This window comes from Octopus bimaculoides, chromosome 4, assembly GCF_046866305.1.
Source record: "Octopus bimaculoides isolate indiv1 chromosome 4, ASM4686630v1, whole genome shotgun sequence".
Lineage (NCBI taxonomy): Eukaryota > Metazoa > Mollusca > Cephalopoda > Octopoda > Octopodidae > Octopus > Octopus bimaculoides.
In genome coordinates, this window is record NC_142931.1 from 141,225,979 (window position 1) to 141,245,978 (window position 20,000).

At 34.2% G+C, this 20,000-nt stretch overlaps 1 non-coding gene across 1 annotated transcript in view; it reads left to right on the forward strand.

Annotated features, from left to right (window-relative positions):
• The window catches only part of LOC106872763 (uncharacterized), a 76,108-nt gene that overhangs the window by 10,324 nt on the left and 45,784 nt on the right, over positions 1 to 20,000 (forward strand). The window contains exon 2 of the transcript XR_016241711.1: positions 4,788 to 4,832. This is a non-coding gene — a transcript (uncharacterized LOC106872763). The remainder of the gene's footprint in view (positions 1 to 4,787; positions 4,833 to 20,000) is intronic.

Genomic DNA, 20,000 nt, shown 5'->3' on the forward strand with positions numbered 1-20,000 from the left:
TTTCAAATGTTTAACAATACATACTTACATATATACACACTAACCCACATATATGTATTATTTATCATGTATGTTTATATATATGTATATATATATATATATATGTATTATGTATATGTAATTAGATGATATATATATATAATACATACATACATATACATACATACACACACACACATACACACGCACACACAAACATATATATATATATATATATATATATATATATATATATATATATATATATATATATAAAATATATAGTTTTAGGGAAAATAACCAAGTTTCAAGAACTCATCGATGAAAATCCACTATCACATATAGAAAAATTAATAATTAAAAGCACAATAAATGAGTATAATATAAAGTAAAGTAAATATGATATGTACTTTACTTTATATTATACTCATTTATTGTGCTTTTAATTATTAATCTTTCTATATGTGATAGTGGATTTTCATCGATGAGTTCTTGAAACTTGGTTATTTTCCCTAAAACTATATATTTTATATATATTTTATCTATAAAGCTCAATTTAAATTTAATTTTTTATAAATTGATTTTAATTGAGTTTTTACCTGTAATTTTGGATTTTGTCCCTGATATTATATATATATATATATATATATATATATATATATATATATATATATATATATATATATATATATATGTATATATAATATTAGGGACAAAATCCAAAATTACAGGTAAAAATTACAGGTATATATATATATATATATATATATATATATATATATATATATATATATATAATTGATATATATATATATATATATATATATATATATATCAATTGGCTTTCCTTACTTCGGATTTTAATATTAAGGCAGGCAGTGAAATGGCAGAAACGTTAGCACGCCGCCAAAATGTTTGGTGGTATTTCATCTGTCTTTACGTTCTGGGTTCAAATTCCGCCGAAGTCGACTTTGCTTTTTATCCTTTTGTGGTCGACAAATTAAGTACCAGTTGTGTACTGGAGTCAACCTAATTGACTGGTCCACTCCCTCAAAATTTCGGGCTTTGTGTCTAGAGTAGAAAAGAATATTAATGTGTGAGGTGTTGAGCTGGCAAAATCGTTAGCAAGCCAACAAAAATGCTTAGCGGTAATTCATCACTCTTTAGGTTGTGAGTTCAAATTCGACGAATCCGACTTCGCCTTTCATCATTTCGCAGGCGAGAGAATAGGTTGAGTACAGGGAGGGCACTCGTTGCCAAAATATGAAACCGGTATTAATGTTTAGCACTCCGTTTCCCATCATATTAGAAATGATTATAGTGAGTGTACTATTAAGGGTGGTAATTGAAAATGAATAATTAAATTATAAGGGAATAACTATATTACAAGAAGTTGTTGCACTATTCTTTCTTCGAAAGAATTACAGCGCTCATTCTCTAGTGAGGCAGCAAATAAGAAATTTTACCTGAAGTGTAATTTATATTAATTTACGTTGAACAATTAAAATACAAAGGTACAATTTCAGGACCTCGTAGCACTATATTTTTCTTAATATACCTATTGTTTCCATCATTGTTCTACATTAGACGTTAAATGATAATTAAATAAAGATATGTATACAATTTTAGATGTATATATTGGGTTGGTGCATAATTACTGCGGCTTTTTCAACAAATTTTATTCAACAAAAATAATAAGAATATTTAACAAAAACATCTTCAAATGACGGTTTGACTGTCTGCCAAGCAAATGGGAAGTAGTAATTGAAGTAGATGGTGAATATACTCCGGAATAATCAATTAAAGATGTTTTTGTAACATGTTGTTATTGCTTTTGTTGAATAAAATTTGTTGAAAAAAGCCGCAATAATTATGCACCAACCCAGTACTTATATACGTATACATATAAAATGGCGTGATTACTTTATATCAGCAATGATATGTGGGGTATGAGTGTGTATGTGCATGTGTAATGTTAAATTGTTACAGAAGATTGCTCAACATTCGGAGGTTAATGCCACCATTTAAAACGCATGTAGTATTTGAACTTTACTTACGTTGCACTATAAATTGATTAAAATATGTAATGATTTAATAAGTGAATTGTTTTATTGAACTTATTTCGTCCCCATCTGTGACTGTATTTAATGGCGTCCATGGCTGTTTCAAATTTCATACATATATCTTTTATCTTTTATCTTTTATTGTTTAATTGTGTCAGTCATTGAATTGTTGCTGTGCTGGAACAGGGCCTTGAAAAACTTTTCCTTGAACAAAGCAACCCTAATACTGCTTTTTTCAAAATTCTACTACTCATTCTATCGGCGTTTATTGTCGAACTGCTAAGTTATGATAGGGTGGTAAGCAGACGAACAGCAGTTGCTACGTGGTGAGGGGAGAGACACAAACACATTCACATATACAAACCCACCTACAAACACACGTACACACACAGAGGCATACACACACACACACATATATATATATGTACATACACTCACACATACACACACGCACACACATAAGCACACACACACAAGCACACACAAGCACACACACACACGCACGCACATGTATGCGACAGGCTTCTCTCTGTTTCCGTCTACCGAAGCACACAAGGCTTTCTTGTCGGAGCGGGTCTATACTAGACGACACGCACCCAAGTTGCCACGCAGTAGGAGTGAACCCGATATTACGTGGCTGGGGAACGAACTTTCTGCCACACAGACATGCTTACGCATATATATGGAGAATATGCAAGAGGGAACATCGTTTCCAATGAAGCCAGAGGCATTACGTAATAGTTTTAACAAAACAAATAATCAAATTATTTTCTGATAAATCAACAGATTAACTGATAATTCCTTGAAAATAAATAGAAACTGAATGGCATATAGCACGTGAGATTTAATCTTTCAGACCATGTGCTTTAACATAAAAATTCACAAGAATGTTGTAAAACCGAAACAAATTACGATAAAAAATCTAAGAACAACGAATGAAGAACACGCAACACACAGGGAACAGCGACTTATTGTATTTAGTGCCTTCTCTTTACTCCATGACATTGATGAAATGAGAAATATTATGAGCTTTAATTTGGAACAGATGCAGTCCACAATATCCATTCACACAAATATGCTATCCGCCTTATATTATTCCTTCAGTGATGATGAGGGGGGGGGGGTATAAATAACGCAGATGTTCTGCTTACATATAATACATATATATATATATATATATATATATATATATGTATGTGTGTGTGTGTGTGTGTGTGTCTGTGTCTGTGTCTGTGTGTCTCTGTGTCTCTGTGTGTGTGTAACATACATATAAGAGGGATATATATATATATATATATATATATATATATATATATATATATATATATATATATATATATATATATATATATAAATATATATATATATATATATCTATATATATATATATATATATATATATATATATATATATATATATATATATATATATATATATATATATACTAGCAGAGATATCTGGCGTTGCCCGTGTTACACGTAATTCAAGAATTAGACTTTTCTTTTATATTTTCCCTAATGAACTGGAATACTTATGATTTAAATTTCATCAAAATTGGAGATTAAGAATTATAATCAGGTTCTTTCCCTCTTTACACACCCTAACAAAAATTCTAATCATCACATATTTATCCCATACTACTCGTCCTTATGCCCAGATTCCAAAGATACCGTCCATTCCATATAAAGGTGGAGACAATGTACTTCAATAAGTTTGGATTCATAGGTACTCAGCTCTTCAATCTTTTGTCAAAAGAATTAAGAAGATCACAGAATGTTGATATGGATGTCTTCAAGAAAAGAAATTGAACAGTCTTCTATACAACATAAGATAAACCAACATACCATCATGAAATACGGACGGGAGCGGCGGTGTGGAACTCACTCGAATACCGAAGATATGCAAGGGAAAAAAGCACATACAACAGTGGCGATTTGAAATTAAAACACGCAGAATGCTCAACCACATACGAGCGCTGTGGAATGGGTACATATTCACGGTCATTATCCGGTATAACCATAGTTGCATGGTAAAAACATGTAAACGGTTGACAGACAGCCAGCCAGACAGACAGACAGGTAGATAACTAGGTAGCTAGATAGATAGATAGATACATAGATAGATAGATACATAGATAGATAGATAGATAGATAGATATCCTTTATCTTTAATGTTTTACTTTTGCAGTAATCGGACTGCAACCATGCCAGAGCACCACCTCAAGAAATTTAAGTCGAACGAATTGCCCCAGGATATTATTTTAAAACCTGGCACTATATATATATGTATGTATGTAAATGTTCTTTATAAATGTTCTGCAAACTATTTACAGCGTTGGATTTTTATCTCATTCTGCCAACATATATATATATATATATATATATATATATATATATATATATATATATAATATATATATATATATATACATACGATGGACTTCTTTCAGTTTCCATTTCCCAAATCCGCTTCCAGGGCATTAGTTAGCCCGAGGCTCAAGTGACAGACAACTCCTAATGTAGTTGAGAAGCAAACGTCTTACTACACAGCCATACTATGTGTATATATATATGTATGTATGCATGTAAAGATGCATGAATCGGTTATGCAATAAATGAAATTTATTCACACACACACACACACACACACACACACACACACACACACACACACACATTATAATGATATAATGTAAATGCATTTCTCGTTATCTAATAGTATTTTTTTCTTCTCATCTTCTCAAGGTTTTGAAATTTCAAGAGATGTTTCACGTAGAATTACCTCATAAAGTAAGTACTAACCATTTCTAAGTTACCCGTTTTCACTACACATTGTAAAAGTTATTTACTATTTGTCCCGCTGCTTTCAACACACGTATGCTCTTAGTACTTTATTTTGTTGTCTATATAGCTGTGTGGAGGTGCAATGGCCCAGTGGTTCTAGCAGCGGACTCGCAGTCGTGGGATTCCGGTTTCTATTCCCAGCCCGTGCTTTGTGAGTGTTTATCGAGCTCCACGAAAATACCTAAAGCAGGGCGGGGGCGAACCCTGCTGTACTCTTTCGCCACAACTTTCTCACATTTATTAGGGGTTACATGTATAGATCAGAACAATTTGATTCAAAATTCGTTGGTACTCCGAGTATCAATTGCCAATGGAAGAGGTTCAGCTTCACGCCTGAAACTCGGAGCACCATATATAGAAGCGTTTTGCAATACCCAGTGTTTGAATACTAGTATTTTTAGTTTTAAATTTGCATCACGTGATAAGCTAATTCCAAAACGGTTATTCCTCACTCTCTACAAGGTTTATTATATTATAGTTTATCTCGTAAAACGCACATACAACCATAAATAATTCCGAAGGTTGCCAAAACAATCGAATTTCATTATCTATAGACATACATAGATCCATAGACAGACAGACAGACAGACAGGCAGGTAGATAGATAGATAGATAGATAGATAGATAGATAGATAGATAGATAGATAGATAGTTAGATAGATAGATAGATAAATATGTGGACCGTCAGACAGACAGATAGACGAATAGATAAACAGACAGACAGACAGACAGACAGACAGACAGACAGACAGACAGACAGACAGCGATAGATAGATAGATAGATAGATAGATAGATAGATAGATAGATAGATAGATAGATAGACAAACAAATGGATTGATTGATTGATAGAATGAGAATTTTTTAGAGTGACACCTGGCTCTCTAGATGAATAAATACTTAGCTAGATATGTTATTAAATTTTGGATACAACATTTCGTTTTAGTGTGTCCGATTAAATTACATGCCAAGATTTTATTCAACCGATTTAATGTTGCTTTCTATCTTACTTGGCAAAAGGCCACATATGATGTTTGAGGCGGGGAGTCGACTTAATCGATCATCACACTAGAGTGGCACTTAGTGTATCGATTACAAAAGAAGACAACTAATAGTCGACTTCTGATTAATAGCTGGAAACAAGAATTTATACATTTAGCAGCATTGTTCGCAACCAAGAGACTTAAGAATTAATGGCGGATCCAGACTTGTCGTACACATGTAGTTAGGAATATGTACAGCTTACTGATGTGAATAAAACAAGCGTAGTTGTTTTATAATTACCGTGTGATTCTTTATCAGATTCGAAATATTGATATCGAGAATTTCCATGGTTTGGTGAAATAAATAGGAAATATGAACAGTGTATTGTCTCTCAGTTCTATTGAAACTGGCACAAATGTTCCATATGCAAGACTCTATGTGGCTACATACATCATAGTATGATCACACTTCAGTATATCATGTCTGCTCCAAAACGAAAATAATAGTTTGTGGTATTATTATAATAGATCACTGAAATTGGGTCGAGTGATTCCAAAATACTAGATCAATTCATTTTTTTTTAAATGTTGATTATTCATGTCATAAATGAATGTATGAATTAGATCGATTACAAAGTGCGTGTGTGTGGTGTGTGCCTATGTGTGTATAAGCATATTTCTCTCTATGTATCTGTGTGTGCGTGCGTGTGTGTTGTTGAGGTGATAAGAATTTTACAAATTTTTGAGAGAAGGTGAAATGTTTGTCTTTGCAAATAATCGATCTCCAAGCATACGTGACGCTATAAATAGCAGCACGTAAATAATGGGATAGGTGGGTTCGTGTCCCATGGGCAGGTTTTGACATTTTCTATCCAAAGGAAGTTTGCAATCCAATATTTGCATGGCAATTATCCCATGCAAATATTGGGTGGGGTTAATTATAGGTTTACATGCGCTTCGAGAGCCACTAATCCGAAACAGATACAAGCATATAAGCGAGCGTAAATACATACATACAAAAAATTATATATACATATAAAGGTTTAACGAAAGCGCTCACACTAGAAAAAACCTTTTTCCCACAAAAGGTTAATAAGTTCCTCATAACAGATTTCATAACATTAATTTTTTTTAAATCACCTTTACACTTATATATATATATATATATATATATATATATATACACACACGCACATATATATATATATATATATATATATATATATATATATATATATATATATATATATATATATATGTGTGTGTGTGTGTGTGTGTGTATATATATATATATATATTTTTAGGTGTCACTCTAAATATATATATATATATAAATTCAATAATAGGATAAATTCTTTTACAAGAATTTATCAAGTAGCTAGCGGGAAAAAACCTCATAAGGGAAAAAAAATCCATCATTTATTCCCGAAATATATATTTATTTATTTATATAAGGGCATTACTATACAATAATGCCTCACGCTATGAGGGACTATATATATATTTAGGTGTCGCTCTAAAAGTTTCTCATTCTATCAATCAATCAATCCATTTGTTTATCTATCTATCTATATATATATATATATATATATATATATATATATATATATGTGGATTTTCATCGATGAGTTCATGAACGTTGGTTCTTTTCCCTAAAAGTATATATTTATATATATTTTACTCTGTGAAACTTAATTTAATTTAGATTTTTAATAAATTGATTTTAATTGAGTTTTTACCTGTAATTTTGGATTTTATCCCTAATATTATTATTATTATATATATATATATATATATATATATATATATGTATGTATGTATGTATGTTTATATATATATATATATATATATATATATATATATATATATATATGTGTGTGTGTGTGTGTATGTATGTATGTTTATATATATATATGTATATATATATATATATATATATATATATATATATATATATATATATACACACAATACATATTTATTATATATATATATACTGCTAAAGATGTACCCCATCAGTCATCACTTACCCTCATTATGGAAAGTGAATGACACTTTCTTTTCAATAGAAATAGGTCCACTGACCCATTTAATGAAATATGAAGGACCTGAATAGCAATGAAATATCAATGGCTCATGACGCTAAATATCATAGCGTTTCATTTCACTATTTAGATGATTGTTGTTAGAGTAATGAACAGCTCGATACCTTGTAATTTATCTCAGGCAATTAATTTTGCCATAATCTGTTTCTCTTTCTCCCGGGTGGTGAGTATGGAAACACACGTCAACGATAAACTAATTACATGCCTAAAGCGACCGGATGCAATATTGTGAGACAACTTAATGGCTAAGTGAAAATAGGCTAGACGATACATTGTTACATTTCCGAATTACATTCGGTATTCAAGCCATTCATCTTCAAGATGATTGATTTTTGTTTTGTGGATAATTACTTCACGTTCTTGCATCATGATAAACGAAGGCGGGTATCGACATGCTAGGGTGTTTGCACTCACAAGGATCGTGGTTTCGATTCCCGAAACGGGCGGTGGGTGTTGTTGTTTTTTTTTTTTACTAAATCACCTGCATTCCAGTTGCATCACTCCATTCAGTTCTAAATGAGTAATCCTGCTCCGTTCGGAGAATATGTTGTTCTCTTCGTTATGTTTTTGCGATGGAAACCGGTTGACCGGTACTACGGTTCTTCAGAATCGAGAGAGTAAGGCCCAGGGTTGATGACGCTGATGACATCATGGCAAAATAGCATCTGTAATATCGTGGAATCGATTTAAGGTTTGCTCCTTTTATGCAATTTCTGTTCGAGGATAAAAATACCAACTGAAGACCACCTCTCTAGAAGACCGCAGTTTGTGATCTCCGTATTGTTGTTGTTGGCACTCCGTCGCTTACGACGTCGAGGGTTCCAGTTGATCCGATCAACGAAACAGCCTGCTCGTGAAATTAACGTGCAAGTGGTTGAGCACTCCATAGACACGTGTACCCTTAACGTAGATTTCAGGGATATTCAGCGTGACACAGTGTGACAAGGCTGACCCTATGAATTAAAGGCACAACAGAAACAGGAAGTAAGAGAAAGTTGTGGTGGAAGAGTACAGCAGGGTTCGCCACCATCCCCTGCCGGAGCCTCGTGGAGCTTTAGGTGTTTTCGCTCAATAAACACTCACAACGCCCGGTCTAGGAATCGAAACCGCGATCCTATGACTGCGAGTCCGCTGCCCTAACCACTGGGCCATTGCACCTCCACTGTGATCTCCGTACTAAAAGAAATTATTTACATCCTCCTACTTCTAATTTACATTCTGCTACTTCAACAGCCCCAGTTACTTATTCCACCTGTGGTTAATGTTTTCTCATAAATATATACATCAAAGTGGTTGAGAAATTATGTTTTAAAATAAAAGCTTAAGCCGTGGTGACTTGAATTTTAAGTACAGGAATAACGGGAGTCATAACAATTGCCAACTTATGAACACGTGGCGTTATTTGTTTTTTCAGCTGAATAAAAAGTGAGTGAGATTATATCTAAATTTGAGCATATTAGCTTTTAGAACAATATATGAGGTCGACATACTTTTAGCATCTCCTGTTGCTTGAAATACAATATGTTGAAATTTACGGTCGATATAGCAATCATTATTATTAATATAGTTAAAAGAACGATATTTTAAAGACTGGAGATGCGAGGGTAATGCTGTGCAATGTTTGTTGTGGAATAGAATATGAGATTTTAATGTAATTGTTCAATATTTCGTAATAATTGAGTTATAAAAGGAGAATAGTTAATAAGTGTGTAATCCCACAGACAAACCCACAGACGCGACACAACCACAAACGTTCATACACAAACATACATATATTTGTGATTTAAAAAAAAAATCAGGAGGCTCTCTTGATACGATCACAAAATTTCGTGAAAGGATTTTCTTAAATCAAGACTTGATTATATAAAAAAAGTTGGAATATTATTTTATATAATTATTGTTATATTTGGCGACAGTAATTTTGGGCCAAATACGTAAATGTAATTTATATAATTAATAATTGTTAAAGTAAATCTCTTTACGCAATACTCCGACTGTAACAAGAAAGCTAAATATCAAAATATATGTGGCTACATATGTGTTTGGCGTGGATACACAAATACGAACGTGTAACCTAAAAGGAAACAACCACTCGCTATCAAAGGGAGATTCCCATTGCATATCGGGAAGTCGATATTTACTAAAATTTTCACCTTTCCGATAATCTGACAGCAGATGGGTTTTGAAAGAAGAAATCCTATATTTCAAACGTACAGGAAGAACTGTACACTAAAGTGATTGCCTGGAGGATAATAGTTGAAAAGAAAAATAAATAAATATAGGATAATAAAACAGAGACAGTTATGAACAGTAAAGATTTAAAAAATTAAGCATAGTTATAACAAGTGAGATGTTTAGAACGAAGATAAAATTTGTTCGCTCGTATTCCCTGCTTATCAATTTTAATTAAACATTAAACTTAAATGGAAAATTATATGAATACGAAATTAGTCCCTCAATATTAAGTATCACAGCCGATGTATGCACACGAATGTGCATATTCATTCCTGCGTGAAATAGTAGATTCTTATGAATAAAATTTACTCAGAAACATAATTTTCTATTGACATCACTTAGCAGACACATGACTTCATGTTCGGTTCCAATACGCATCAGATTGGGTAAGTGTCCTCTAATCAAATTCCAGACCAACCAACGTAATTAAATCTGGTGGACGGAGATTCTATAGAAGCCGACATAGGAATTTATAAATATTCAAGATAATATATCGGGTGACCCCCTTCCGTCATGAAGGACCATGGAATTGCACCTAGAAAGTTACACTTCGAGCCACATGTCTGGGCAAAGTTTCTTTATGGAAGACCAGTAGTAACCCATGCATACTAGCCGCCCCCTCTCCACGCCACCGATGTTATCTAAGAGATATATAATTGCATTCACCTGTTTATAGGTGTTTCGGCTATAATAAATGCTGTAGCAACAAGTGACTGACAATGTAACCTAGCCTCATCAGAGCCCTGATATATTCCATTTAGCGGATACAGATATAAAATAATGAGTGAAATTGCGTTACCCCTGTTGGATTTTACTCATGTATTTATATGTAAATACTATGCTCCATTAATATGGATTTTGTTGCACATGGCACTTATGCTTATTGTTTGCATTTGTTTTGCTCATTTCGATATATCTAATATGGCATTGGAAAACGGAGAGAAGTGCTACGATCACTTCTTCGGAGCAATGGAGTTGCCTGAATCTCTGTCAGATAGCTAATGATGCGGGTCTCTAAATGAATGATATTAACCTAAAAGTTTGTATCAGTTAAGTATATGTATATTTAAACAAATACTGATCGAAATATAGAACGTCACGCTTTACGAAGCATGAAAACAGCAATGATCGGTGTAATCATATCTGCCACGTAATAAATTTCACGAACCACATTTATATTTTTTCATTATGCTTTATAAGCCATCATATTTTATCGGCCCCAAACCTCCAATCTCAAACAATACAATATGGCGTGAATAGCCATTGGTTGCGAAGATCATATCATATTCTGTATTATAGTTGAATTGTTTTTTAAAGGTTATTATCGCCTGAATAGTTTCCAAATTATTGGTTTCTAAACATGAGAGAATTATCTTGTATCCATTGAACATTTCAGGCGGTTTCAACGAAGTGACTAAGAGAATTATAAAATATTTTATCAGCGCAGCAATGTCCATTAACGTTATAAAATTAATTAAACGGATTGTAATAATTAGATGCTCTATTGTCACTTTGATACTTTGCCTTTGTGCTGATATTTATATTGCAATTCCAATCAAATCTGTGCATAATAATTTTGATACATTAATACTGAAAAGGGAAAACTGAGAGTTGGTTAATTGCTATGAGGTGTTTGGCTACTCTGAAGTGTTTTTGGACATGTTGATGAAAGTCCTGTGACGAATACTGCCTCTAATCCTTCTTTAATTAACACAGCAGATCTAACTTTTGCTAGCCAATGCTGCTGTATGAGTTATATTGGGAGGCACCACGATATAGTCGGGACTCGCACATTAAGTATCAATTACTACCACAATTATCGAACGGTCGTACGATATCCTCAATCAAAGTTACTATGCCGTTAACTATGTTCTTATGTATGTCTTTGTTAGGCATTAAGCTGACAAAATCGTCAGCACCATCCATCTATCCATCAACCTTCTCCGCCCACTATTTTGGAGAAGGTCCTGGGTGTAAAATCCTTAGGCACTTCCTCAATATGGTCCTATAAGAATCAACGTTCATTAGAAGTTCCGCTTGAATTCTCAAACGTGACCAGCCGGACTATAAATATTATCTACTATCTTGTTCTTGAATTTTACTCCTTGGTCTCTGACCTGTCGGCACGGCTTGAACAATCCCTCTGGCAATTCTTTCCTGCGTAATTCTAATCACATGTCTGTAGTACCGGAGTAGAAACCACTTAATGCAGAGAAGTAGAGGGCTGGTTTGCTGAGAATCCCTGATATTAGAGCTTTGAATGCCGTTGAGTAACGTTATTCCAGGAATCCTTCGCAGTATCTCCATTTCGGTTACTTGTATTCACGATTCTACTCTTTCGGTCATTACACACAATTCGTGACCGTGGATGGCGATAGGCACGAAAACGCATCTGAATATAGCGTGATGGGCGGCTTTTTTTTATCAACCTCTCATTTTCTGAGATCCGAATGCTTGAGCTGGCGCGTTACTATGCCAACACCTACAACTCTATCAATCACTGGGGTCGATGTAATTGTCTATCCCCTTCTCTTCTTAAATGTCAGGACTTGTACCTATATTAGAAATTCTTAGGTATTTCACAATCATGAATGATTTTATAATTCATTACTCTTAAATGTGGAGGCGTACGGCTCAGTGGTTAGGGTGTGGCACTCACCATTGCAAGATCGTAGGGTCGATTCCTGGGCCGGACGGCGTGCTGTGTTCTTGACCAAAATATTGGATTGTCCGGAAAGGGCGTGCCGATTTAAAGTAGCTTACCTTTTGACTTATTTGCAATGAAACAACTTCAATTCTAGGAGGATGGTATTTTCAAGTTAAAGGAAAGATGGAGACGCATTGTGCAACAAAATGGTTCATATTTGGTTGATTAAAAATGTAATGGCAAATATTTATTGACCTTTTTCTTTCCTTTAAAAATCGGCACGAACTTTCCGGACAACCCAATATTTTATTTCACGTTGCTCCAGTCCTGTCAATTGGGAACGGATAACTCTGCAAAAGAATTGTCTTCCGATCAAGGGGAATGTTGACCTGCTCACCTAGCCAGCGACGTGGTATCATTCGAAGGCTTAAACATTACGAAGCGCATTGTGACCAGCGATGTACAACAACATTCGATTGTCCGGTCAATTCCGTTATACTGTGGCATATTAGATAATTACAAGCTTTGACACTTCGCAACGAATTCGATAGTGTTCCTTGACTACAGGAACTTACCATGTTTTTCAACAAAGCAGAATAGAAGCACTATATTAAGAACGGGCGATTACGGATGTTGCTTCATTTTATGAGTCATTAAATATAAAGATGCATTTAATAATCTCTTACGGAAAGGTACATTCGTAAGCTACTTCTGTTTGCAAATCTCATTTTAGCAATATCGCTAACAATGTAATTATTTCATCATGAATTGCGATATAAAATTTCAAGCTGACTTGTATAAAATATTAACTATTTACACAACACAAGAAGCCCTGAAATCAACACCGTGAATTTACGCATTTACATCAAATCGAAGACTTTCATCTTCGTCGAACGCCAAATTTAATGATTGGACTTATACGAGGCTTTTGTGATAAATATTCATAAAACTGTTGCTTGTCCGACCTATGAGCGTTGAACATATTTAACTGAATTCAAACAAAAGATTTCATACAATTTCACAAAGAAAAAGATGTAACAAGCTAATTATACTGGAATATTTTTCCTTGCAATCTATAATTTATGACAGAATTAATTCTGCTGGAATGGTTTTCAATGCAGCTATGCAATTTATTTGTTATCCCTTGTCAACACTTAGACATTTTTTTATTTTTTTTACTTCTTATAATTGGCGAACAGATTATTTATTCTGTTGCAGAATATTTCCATCTGGAGGCACGTGGCTCAGTGGTTAGGGTGTCAGCACCATGATCGTAAGATTGTGGTTTCGATTCCGGGACCGGGGCGACGCGTTGTGTTCTTGAGCAAAACACTTCATTTCACGCTGCTCCAGTCCACTCAGCTGACAAAAATGAGTAACGCTGCGATGGACTGGCGTCCCGTCTACCCGGGGAACACATACGCCATTGAAACCGGGAAACCGGGCCCATGAGCCTGGCTAGACTTTAATAACGAACGAAATGCCGCTAAACATTTTTTGCCCGGCGTTCTAACGATTCTGCCATTTAGCGACTTAATAATAATAATAATAATAATAATGATGCTTGGACTCTCACAATGTGCTACGATGGCTTCTGATCTCCCTTTGATAGCATGCTCTGCTCTCTCACTTAATAAAGGCTGGATAAAGTTCGATGAATTATAATGTAAGTTAAATAATGGATTTACAAATGCGATGTGATGTGTAACAGACATATTACATAAATACGAAAGTGAGAATGAAATACGTTTCTTTATTAAAAGCATGGACAAATAAGAATGTATAAGAAAACATACATTTACAACGAATATATGTAATAAAATATAATAAAACACTACTCGTCGAGGAAAAACGGCCCTTCAGTTAATCACGATGTTCTATGTTCCTGAGTAAGAAACATTTATACTTACACGCAGTATTTTTCATAGCCAGGGCAGTGAGAGTCTGCAGTGAATAAATCGTTGATTATCAAGGTTAAGCGAGAAACAACAGCCTTGGGACCGTTGATATATAATCTCATAATGAGTACCTGAAATTCTAACAAATATTCTGTCTTTTTTGTTAGATTTGAATCATGATTCCATATTTGTGTTTCATATCATTATCTCTCAATGAAATATTTGTGAAGATATCGTAAAATAGTATTGTTTCAATTCAATCACAGATTTAAATATAGTTTTGTAAACATTGATTAGACAGAGAACGAAAGGCAGATATGTAAGCAACAGGTTACGAAAAAATATTACAAACACATCATGGGAAAATATAATCACATTTAAATAAGAAAAATAAGATTACATATGGCAATGAGAAAGAAGAGTTATGAACATTGTTAAAATATTCTACCTCAAATTTGACATAACTATTACATTTGGCGCAAATGCTAAGACTTAGGGTGTCACCTGAAAATAAAGAATTAACTACGAAACGAAGAACAATGGAAAACTTAGATGAATAGTTCTGAAATATCAACGAATCACTGTTTTCTGCCTTCATGAAAAACCAGCGAATATTTAAAAAAAAAAGGATGAATTAACATGAACAGGGAGAAAATACAATAGAATTTTTATAGAATTACAAAACTATATTAAAAGCGAATCTTCGGAATATTATTTTAAAACAATAACACGAAGTTATTACATTATCAATACCTTGGACGTTTCAACAGGTGGAAAAATTAACGACCATATTCGGTAATGGTTAAGAAGCTTTTTTTAACCAGAAACGAGATTGAAAACGTTTCATTGGAATACGTAATCAAGAAGTATTCACCGACTTAGAAAAGCGCTTGAGAGGCAGTTTACGATTAGTAATTACAGAATATCTGGATATTGTTACAAACAATTAATGATATCATCTACGGATATGATATTCATGTTAGATTTCGGGCAGCGTATTTTAAATAATCATAGCTGTTCTTTTCTTTCCGATAGTGAAGCTAATTTATCGCTGCATTTTATTATCTTCATCATCATCATCATCTAGTGTTTTAAATCCCGGTTTTGTCCCCGTTAATAGGGGTGGCCGGATCTACCTCAATGCCATAGCAATCGAGGTAGGCAGATGCAGCTCACTCCAACGTTTATGCTGGCTGGTGCTCATTTTCCTTTGCTATCATGAGGCTTTCTTTTTTGACCTGGATTTTCTGCGGCGAGCATGCCTTTACTTACACCCAACCTCAGTTTCTAGAAACGAGTAGTCTGTAGACCAAGGCCTCTACCACGATTTTGAAGAAATGTTGTGGAAAACTAGCTTAGAAAGGCAGGGAAGATACTCCCTGAGACCCCTTTCAGAGCCATCCTACCTATCATGGATTGAAAAATAAAATGCCGGCATCAGGTTTTTGGAATCGTATATAAAAAAAAAAACGAAGCATCAAATTAGCATTTAGCGTGCGTCATTATACTTGGACATATACAAAGAAATAATATATGAGACTGGTTTTAAACTTTTGCACAAGGCCAGCAATTTTTTTGCATGGGTATGTCAATGTTATCGACGCCAGTGTTCAACTGGTACTTATTTTACCGACTCCGAAATAATGAATGGCAAAGTTGACTTCGGCGGCACAATTGATATATGATATCAAATGACATGACACAAATGCTATTTACAGTCACATATATGACTTTTCAAACTGAAAAATACCTTTCATGATAGCAATCTGTGTATCATCACCTTAATGAGGATACATCACGGAAAGCCTAATTAACTGCGGCATTCGTCCGGAGGTAATAATTAAATAACGCCAAAAAACTATATCGGCAGAAGACAAAAACGCCCTGCAGCGGTGGCGGTATTCCTAGATGCGCATTTTGACCGTACCGCAATTAATTAATCTTTCTTATGAAGTATTTCCACTAACTATGATACACAGATTACTATTTTAACTAAAACTCCTTTGCTGCACAAAGTAAATAATTCATGATATTTGAAGTATGATAAAAAGAAACGTAGAAATCATTAATGCTTAAGCGAAAACGCTCTACATCAGGATCGAACATTAATATATTAACGGTGTATATGGAAAGAACTTAAGTTAGCTGATTCGATATTTGTGATAAGCAATTATAAAGATATGCCTCTATGTTGCTAATATGTTCATGGATTATATTATGCAATAGATATCTAACTCTGACATGAAAGAAATTATATATTATTCCATTTTGCTTTAGAACTAACAGTCTGGCCACCAGCAAACATGTACATTAATAGACATGTCTAAATTTCCAGTGAACAAGATGGTGGCTAGATGCATCTGAAAACTGCTAGAAACCTCTTCCAAATGTCACTTGCATTAGTGGTAAGCTCGTGAAAAAGAACGCCATGTTTGATAATCTCGTCCAAGGCATACTATACCTGACAACAATAGTGACGGGGAACGCAAGAACGCTTTTGCTCACATGTCTCCGAGATCAATTATAATCCAATATTTAACAGCAATGAAAGTAACAATTCAAGATCTTACAGTTGAATGTATTATATAATCTTTAAATGTAGCTAAATTCCTGAAGCATTAAACTATATTATAAATTAAGCTATCCTGAAGTAGTTCCTGCATAGTATACACTTAGGAAAAATAATGAAATTAAAGAAATTTCGGGTGAATAGATTCAGGAATATAAAACAGGTGATACTGATAATATATGCTCAAGCGTGGCTGTGTGGTAAGAAGTTTGCATCCGAAACACCGGGTTCGCTCTTACTGCGTGGCACCATGGGCAACTGTTTTCTGCTATAGCCACGAGCCGATCAAAGCCTTGCAAATGGATTTGGTAGACAGAAACTAAAAGAATCCTGTCATGTATATCAAAATCCATGCCCAGTTGCCGACGCTTCGATTTATTGTCGTTAAGGTTTTTTCTGTCTCCTACCCGTTGACCTGTCTGGCCTGGTAAGATCTGCCTGCAGATTTCTTCTTCTTCTTCTTCTTCTTCTTCTTCTTCTTCTTCTTCCTCTTCTTCTTCTTCTTCTTCTTCTTCCTCCTCCTCCTTCTTCTTCTTCTCATTCCTCCTCCTCCTCCTCTTCTTCTTCTTCTTCTCCTTCCTCCTCCTTCTTCTTCTTCTCCTTCCTCCTCCTCCTCCTCCTCCTCCTCATCTTCTTCTTCTTCTTCTTCTTCTTCTTCTTCTTCTTCTTCTCATTACTATTATTATTATTATTAATAATAATAATAATAATAATAATAATATTTAAGGCGGTTAGCTGGCAGAATCGTTAGCACGTCGGGCGAAATGCTTAGCAGTATTTCGTCTGTCACTCCGTTCTGAGTTCAAATTCCGCCGAGGTCAACTTTTCCTTTCATCCTTTCGGGGTCGATAAATTAAGTACCAATGAAACCCTGGGGCCTACGTAATCGACTACACCCCTCCCCCAAATTTCAGCCCAACTATTTTCTTCCCTGTTTTTAATAATTACGTCTGGTCGATTAGCGTGGATCGTTCTGCCGATGTTGTTGTCGTTGTTATAATTATTATTGTTGTTCTTGTTGTTATTATTGCATATTCAAAGTGTGTCTTTATCATCAAGAAATTCACAGAACTAGAATGATATAGAATTTCTTCAGAGAGACGCAAACAGTTCAACATTTAATTACAGAGAGTTAGAAATGTAATGAATACATTACCTAGCGGCTAATATTACTATTGAAAATGGTTTAAGATATTTCGCTTTCAAATTTACTTTATGGTTATTGTGTTATATCCCGTTCTATAGTTCTAGGTGGTTTCGATAAAGAAAGATGAGTCGTCTTTTAAAGACAAGTGGCAGTAAATTTATAGTTGTTAGTCTTCCCATAGGTTAAGGGGTAGCAATCTAAAAATCATGTCTCATCTAATTTAGTGCACATTGATGGCCTCGGGGTTAACAAGCTTGCTTTACAGCTACGTAGTTTGGGGTTCAGTACCATTGCATGACATCTGGGCCAAGTCCCCCGCGTCGACGCGTATCCTTGTGAGTGAATATGGGAAACAGATTGCCTGTGAAAGCCGATCGATTTGTAACCACACAAACAAACATATGTACACACACATGCATGCACACACATGCACACACAAACATATTTTCTTGTTTAAGATTAATAATTTTGTACTCCACAAAATTGTAGGGTGACCCTTCAGATTAATGTAAAATTGTTTTTATCTTAACTGAACATTAATATATTAATACCGCTAAGCATTTCGCCGGGCGAAATGCCTAGCGGTATTTCGTCTGCCTTTATGTTCTGAGCTCAAGTTCCGCCGAAGTCGACTTTGCTTTTCATTCTTTTGGTGCCGATAAATGAATTACCAGTCACGTAATGAAGTCGATCTAATCGACTGGCCCCTCCCCCAAAATTTCGGACCTTCTCCCTAGAGTAGAAGTGAAACGAACTATTTTGATATTTTTTATTGAGGCGTAAAATACCTTTTAGTCGCTTGACAGGCTTTAGTAATTCATTTTGATTACATATTTTGGTCGATTGTAAATACCTTTATTGACAGGCCTTTCTATATATTTTGTATTTTTATGTGCATATATACTTTTTTACCTTCTTTGTTTTTATATATGTATCCCTTTTATATGTTGAAGGCCATGATGATGTTTATATACGATGAAATGAAGAGAAGCGTGGTGTTCTATAAAGTCGTTGACATGAATTTGATGTTTTGTTCTCTAATCAACGTTTTATAAACATATATATATGTATATGTATATGTATATATATATATATATATATATATATATATATATATATATATATATATATATATATATATATATATATATATATAACAATGAAAACAAGAAGACAAAGATAATTCTTTAGCACGTCTTTAATTATAAGTTATACAAGTTTCCGTACCATCTCCATTTTCAACACCATGCATTTATTTCAGTTCCGTCTATCGAATACACACGCACAAGGCTTTAGTCGACCTGTGACTAGAGTAGAAGACGCTTGCCTAAAGTGCTGCAAATGGGATTGAACCGGAAATCACGTGGCTACAAAACTAAATTCTTAATCACAAAACATGCATGTAAATTAATGAAAAATATTATCTGAATGCATTATATTTATCTGCTTCGAGATTTTTCGTGTCGAAGAAGGGAAGACAGCTGGTGATTGACTACGATTTGATATTTCACAGTGACATGCTTTAAGAGACA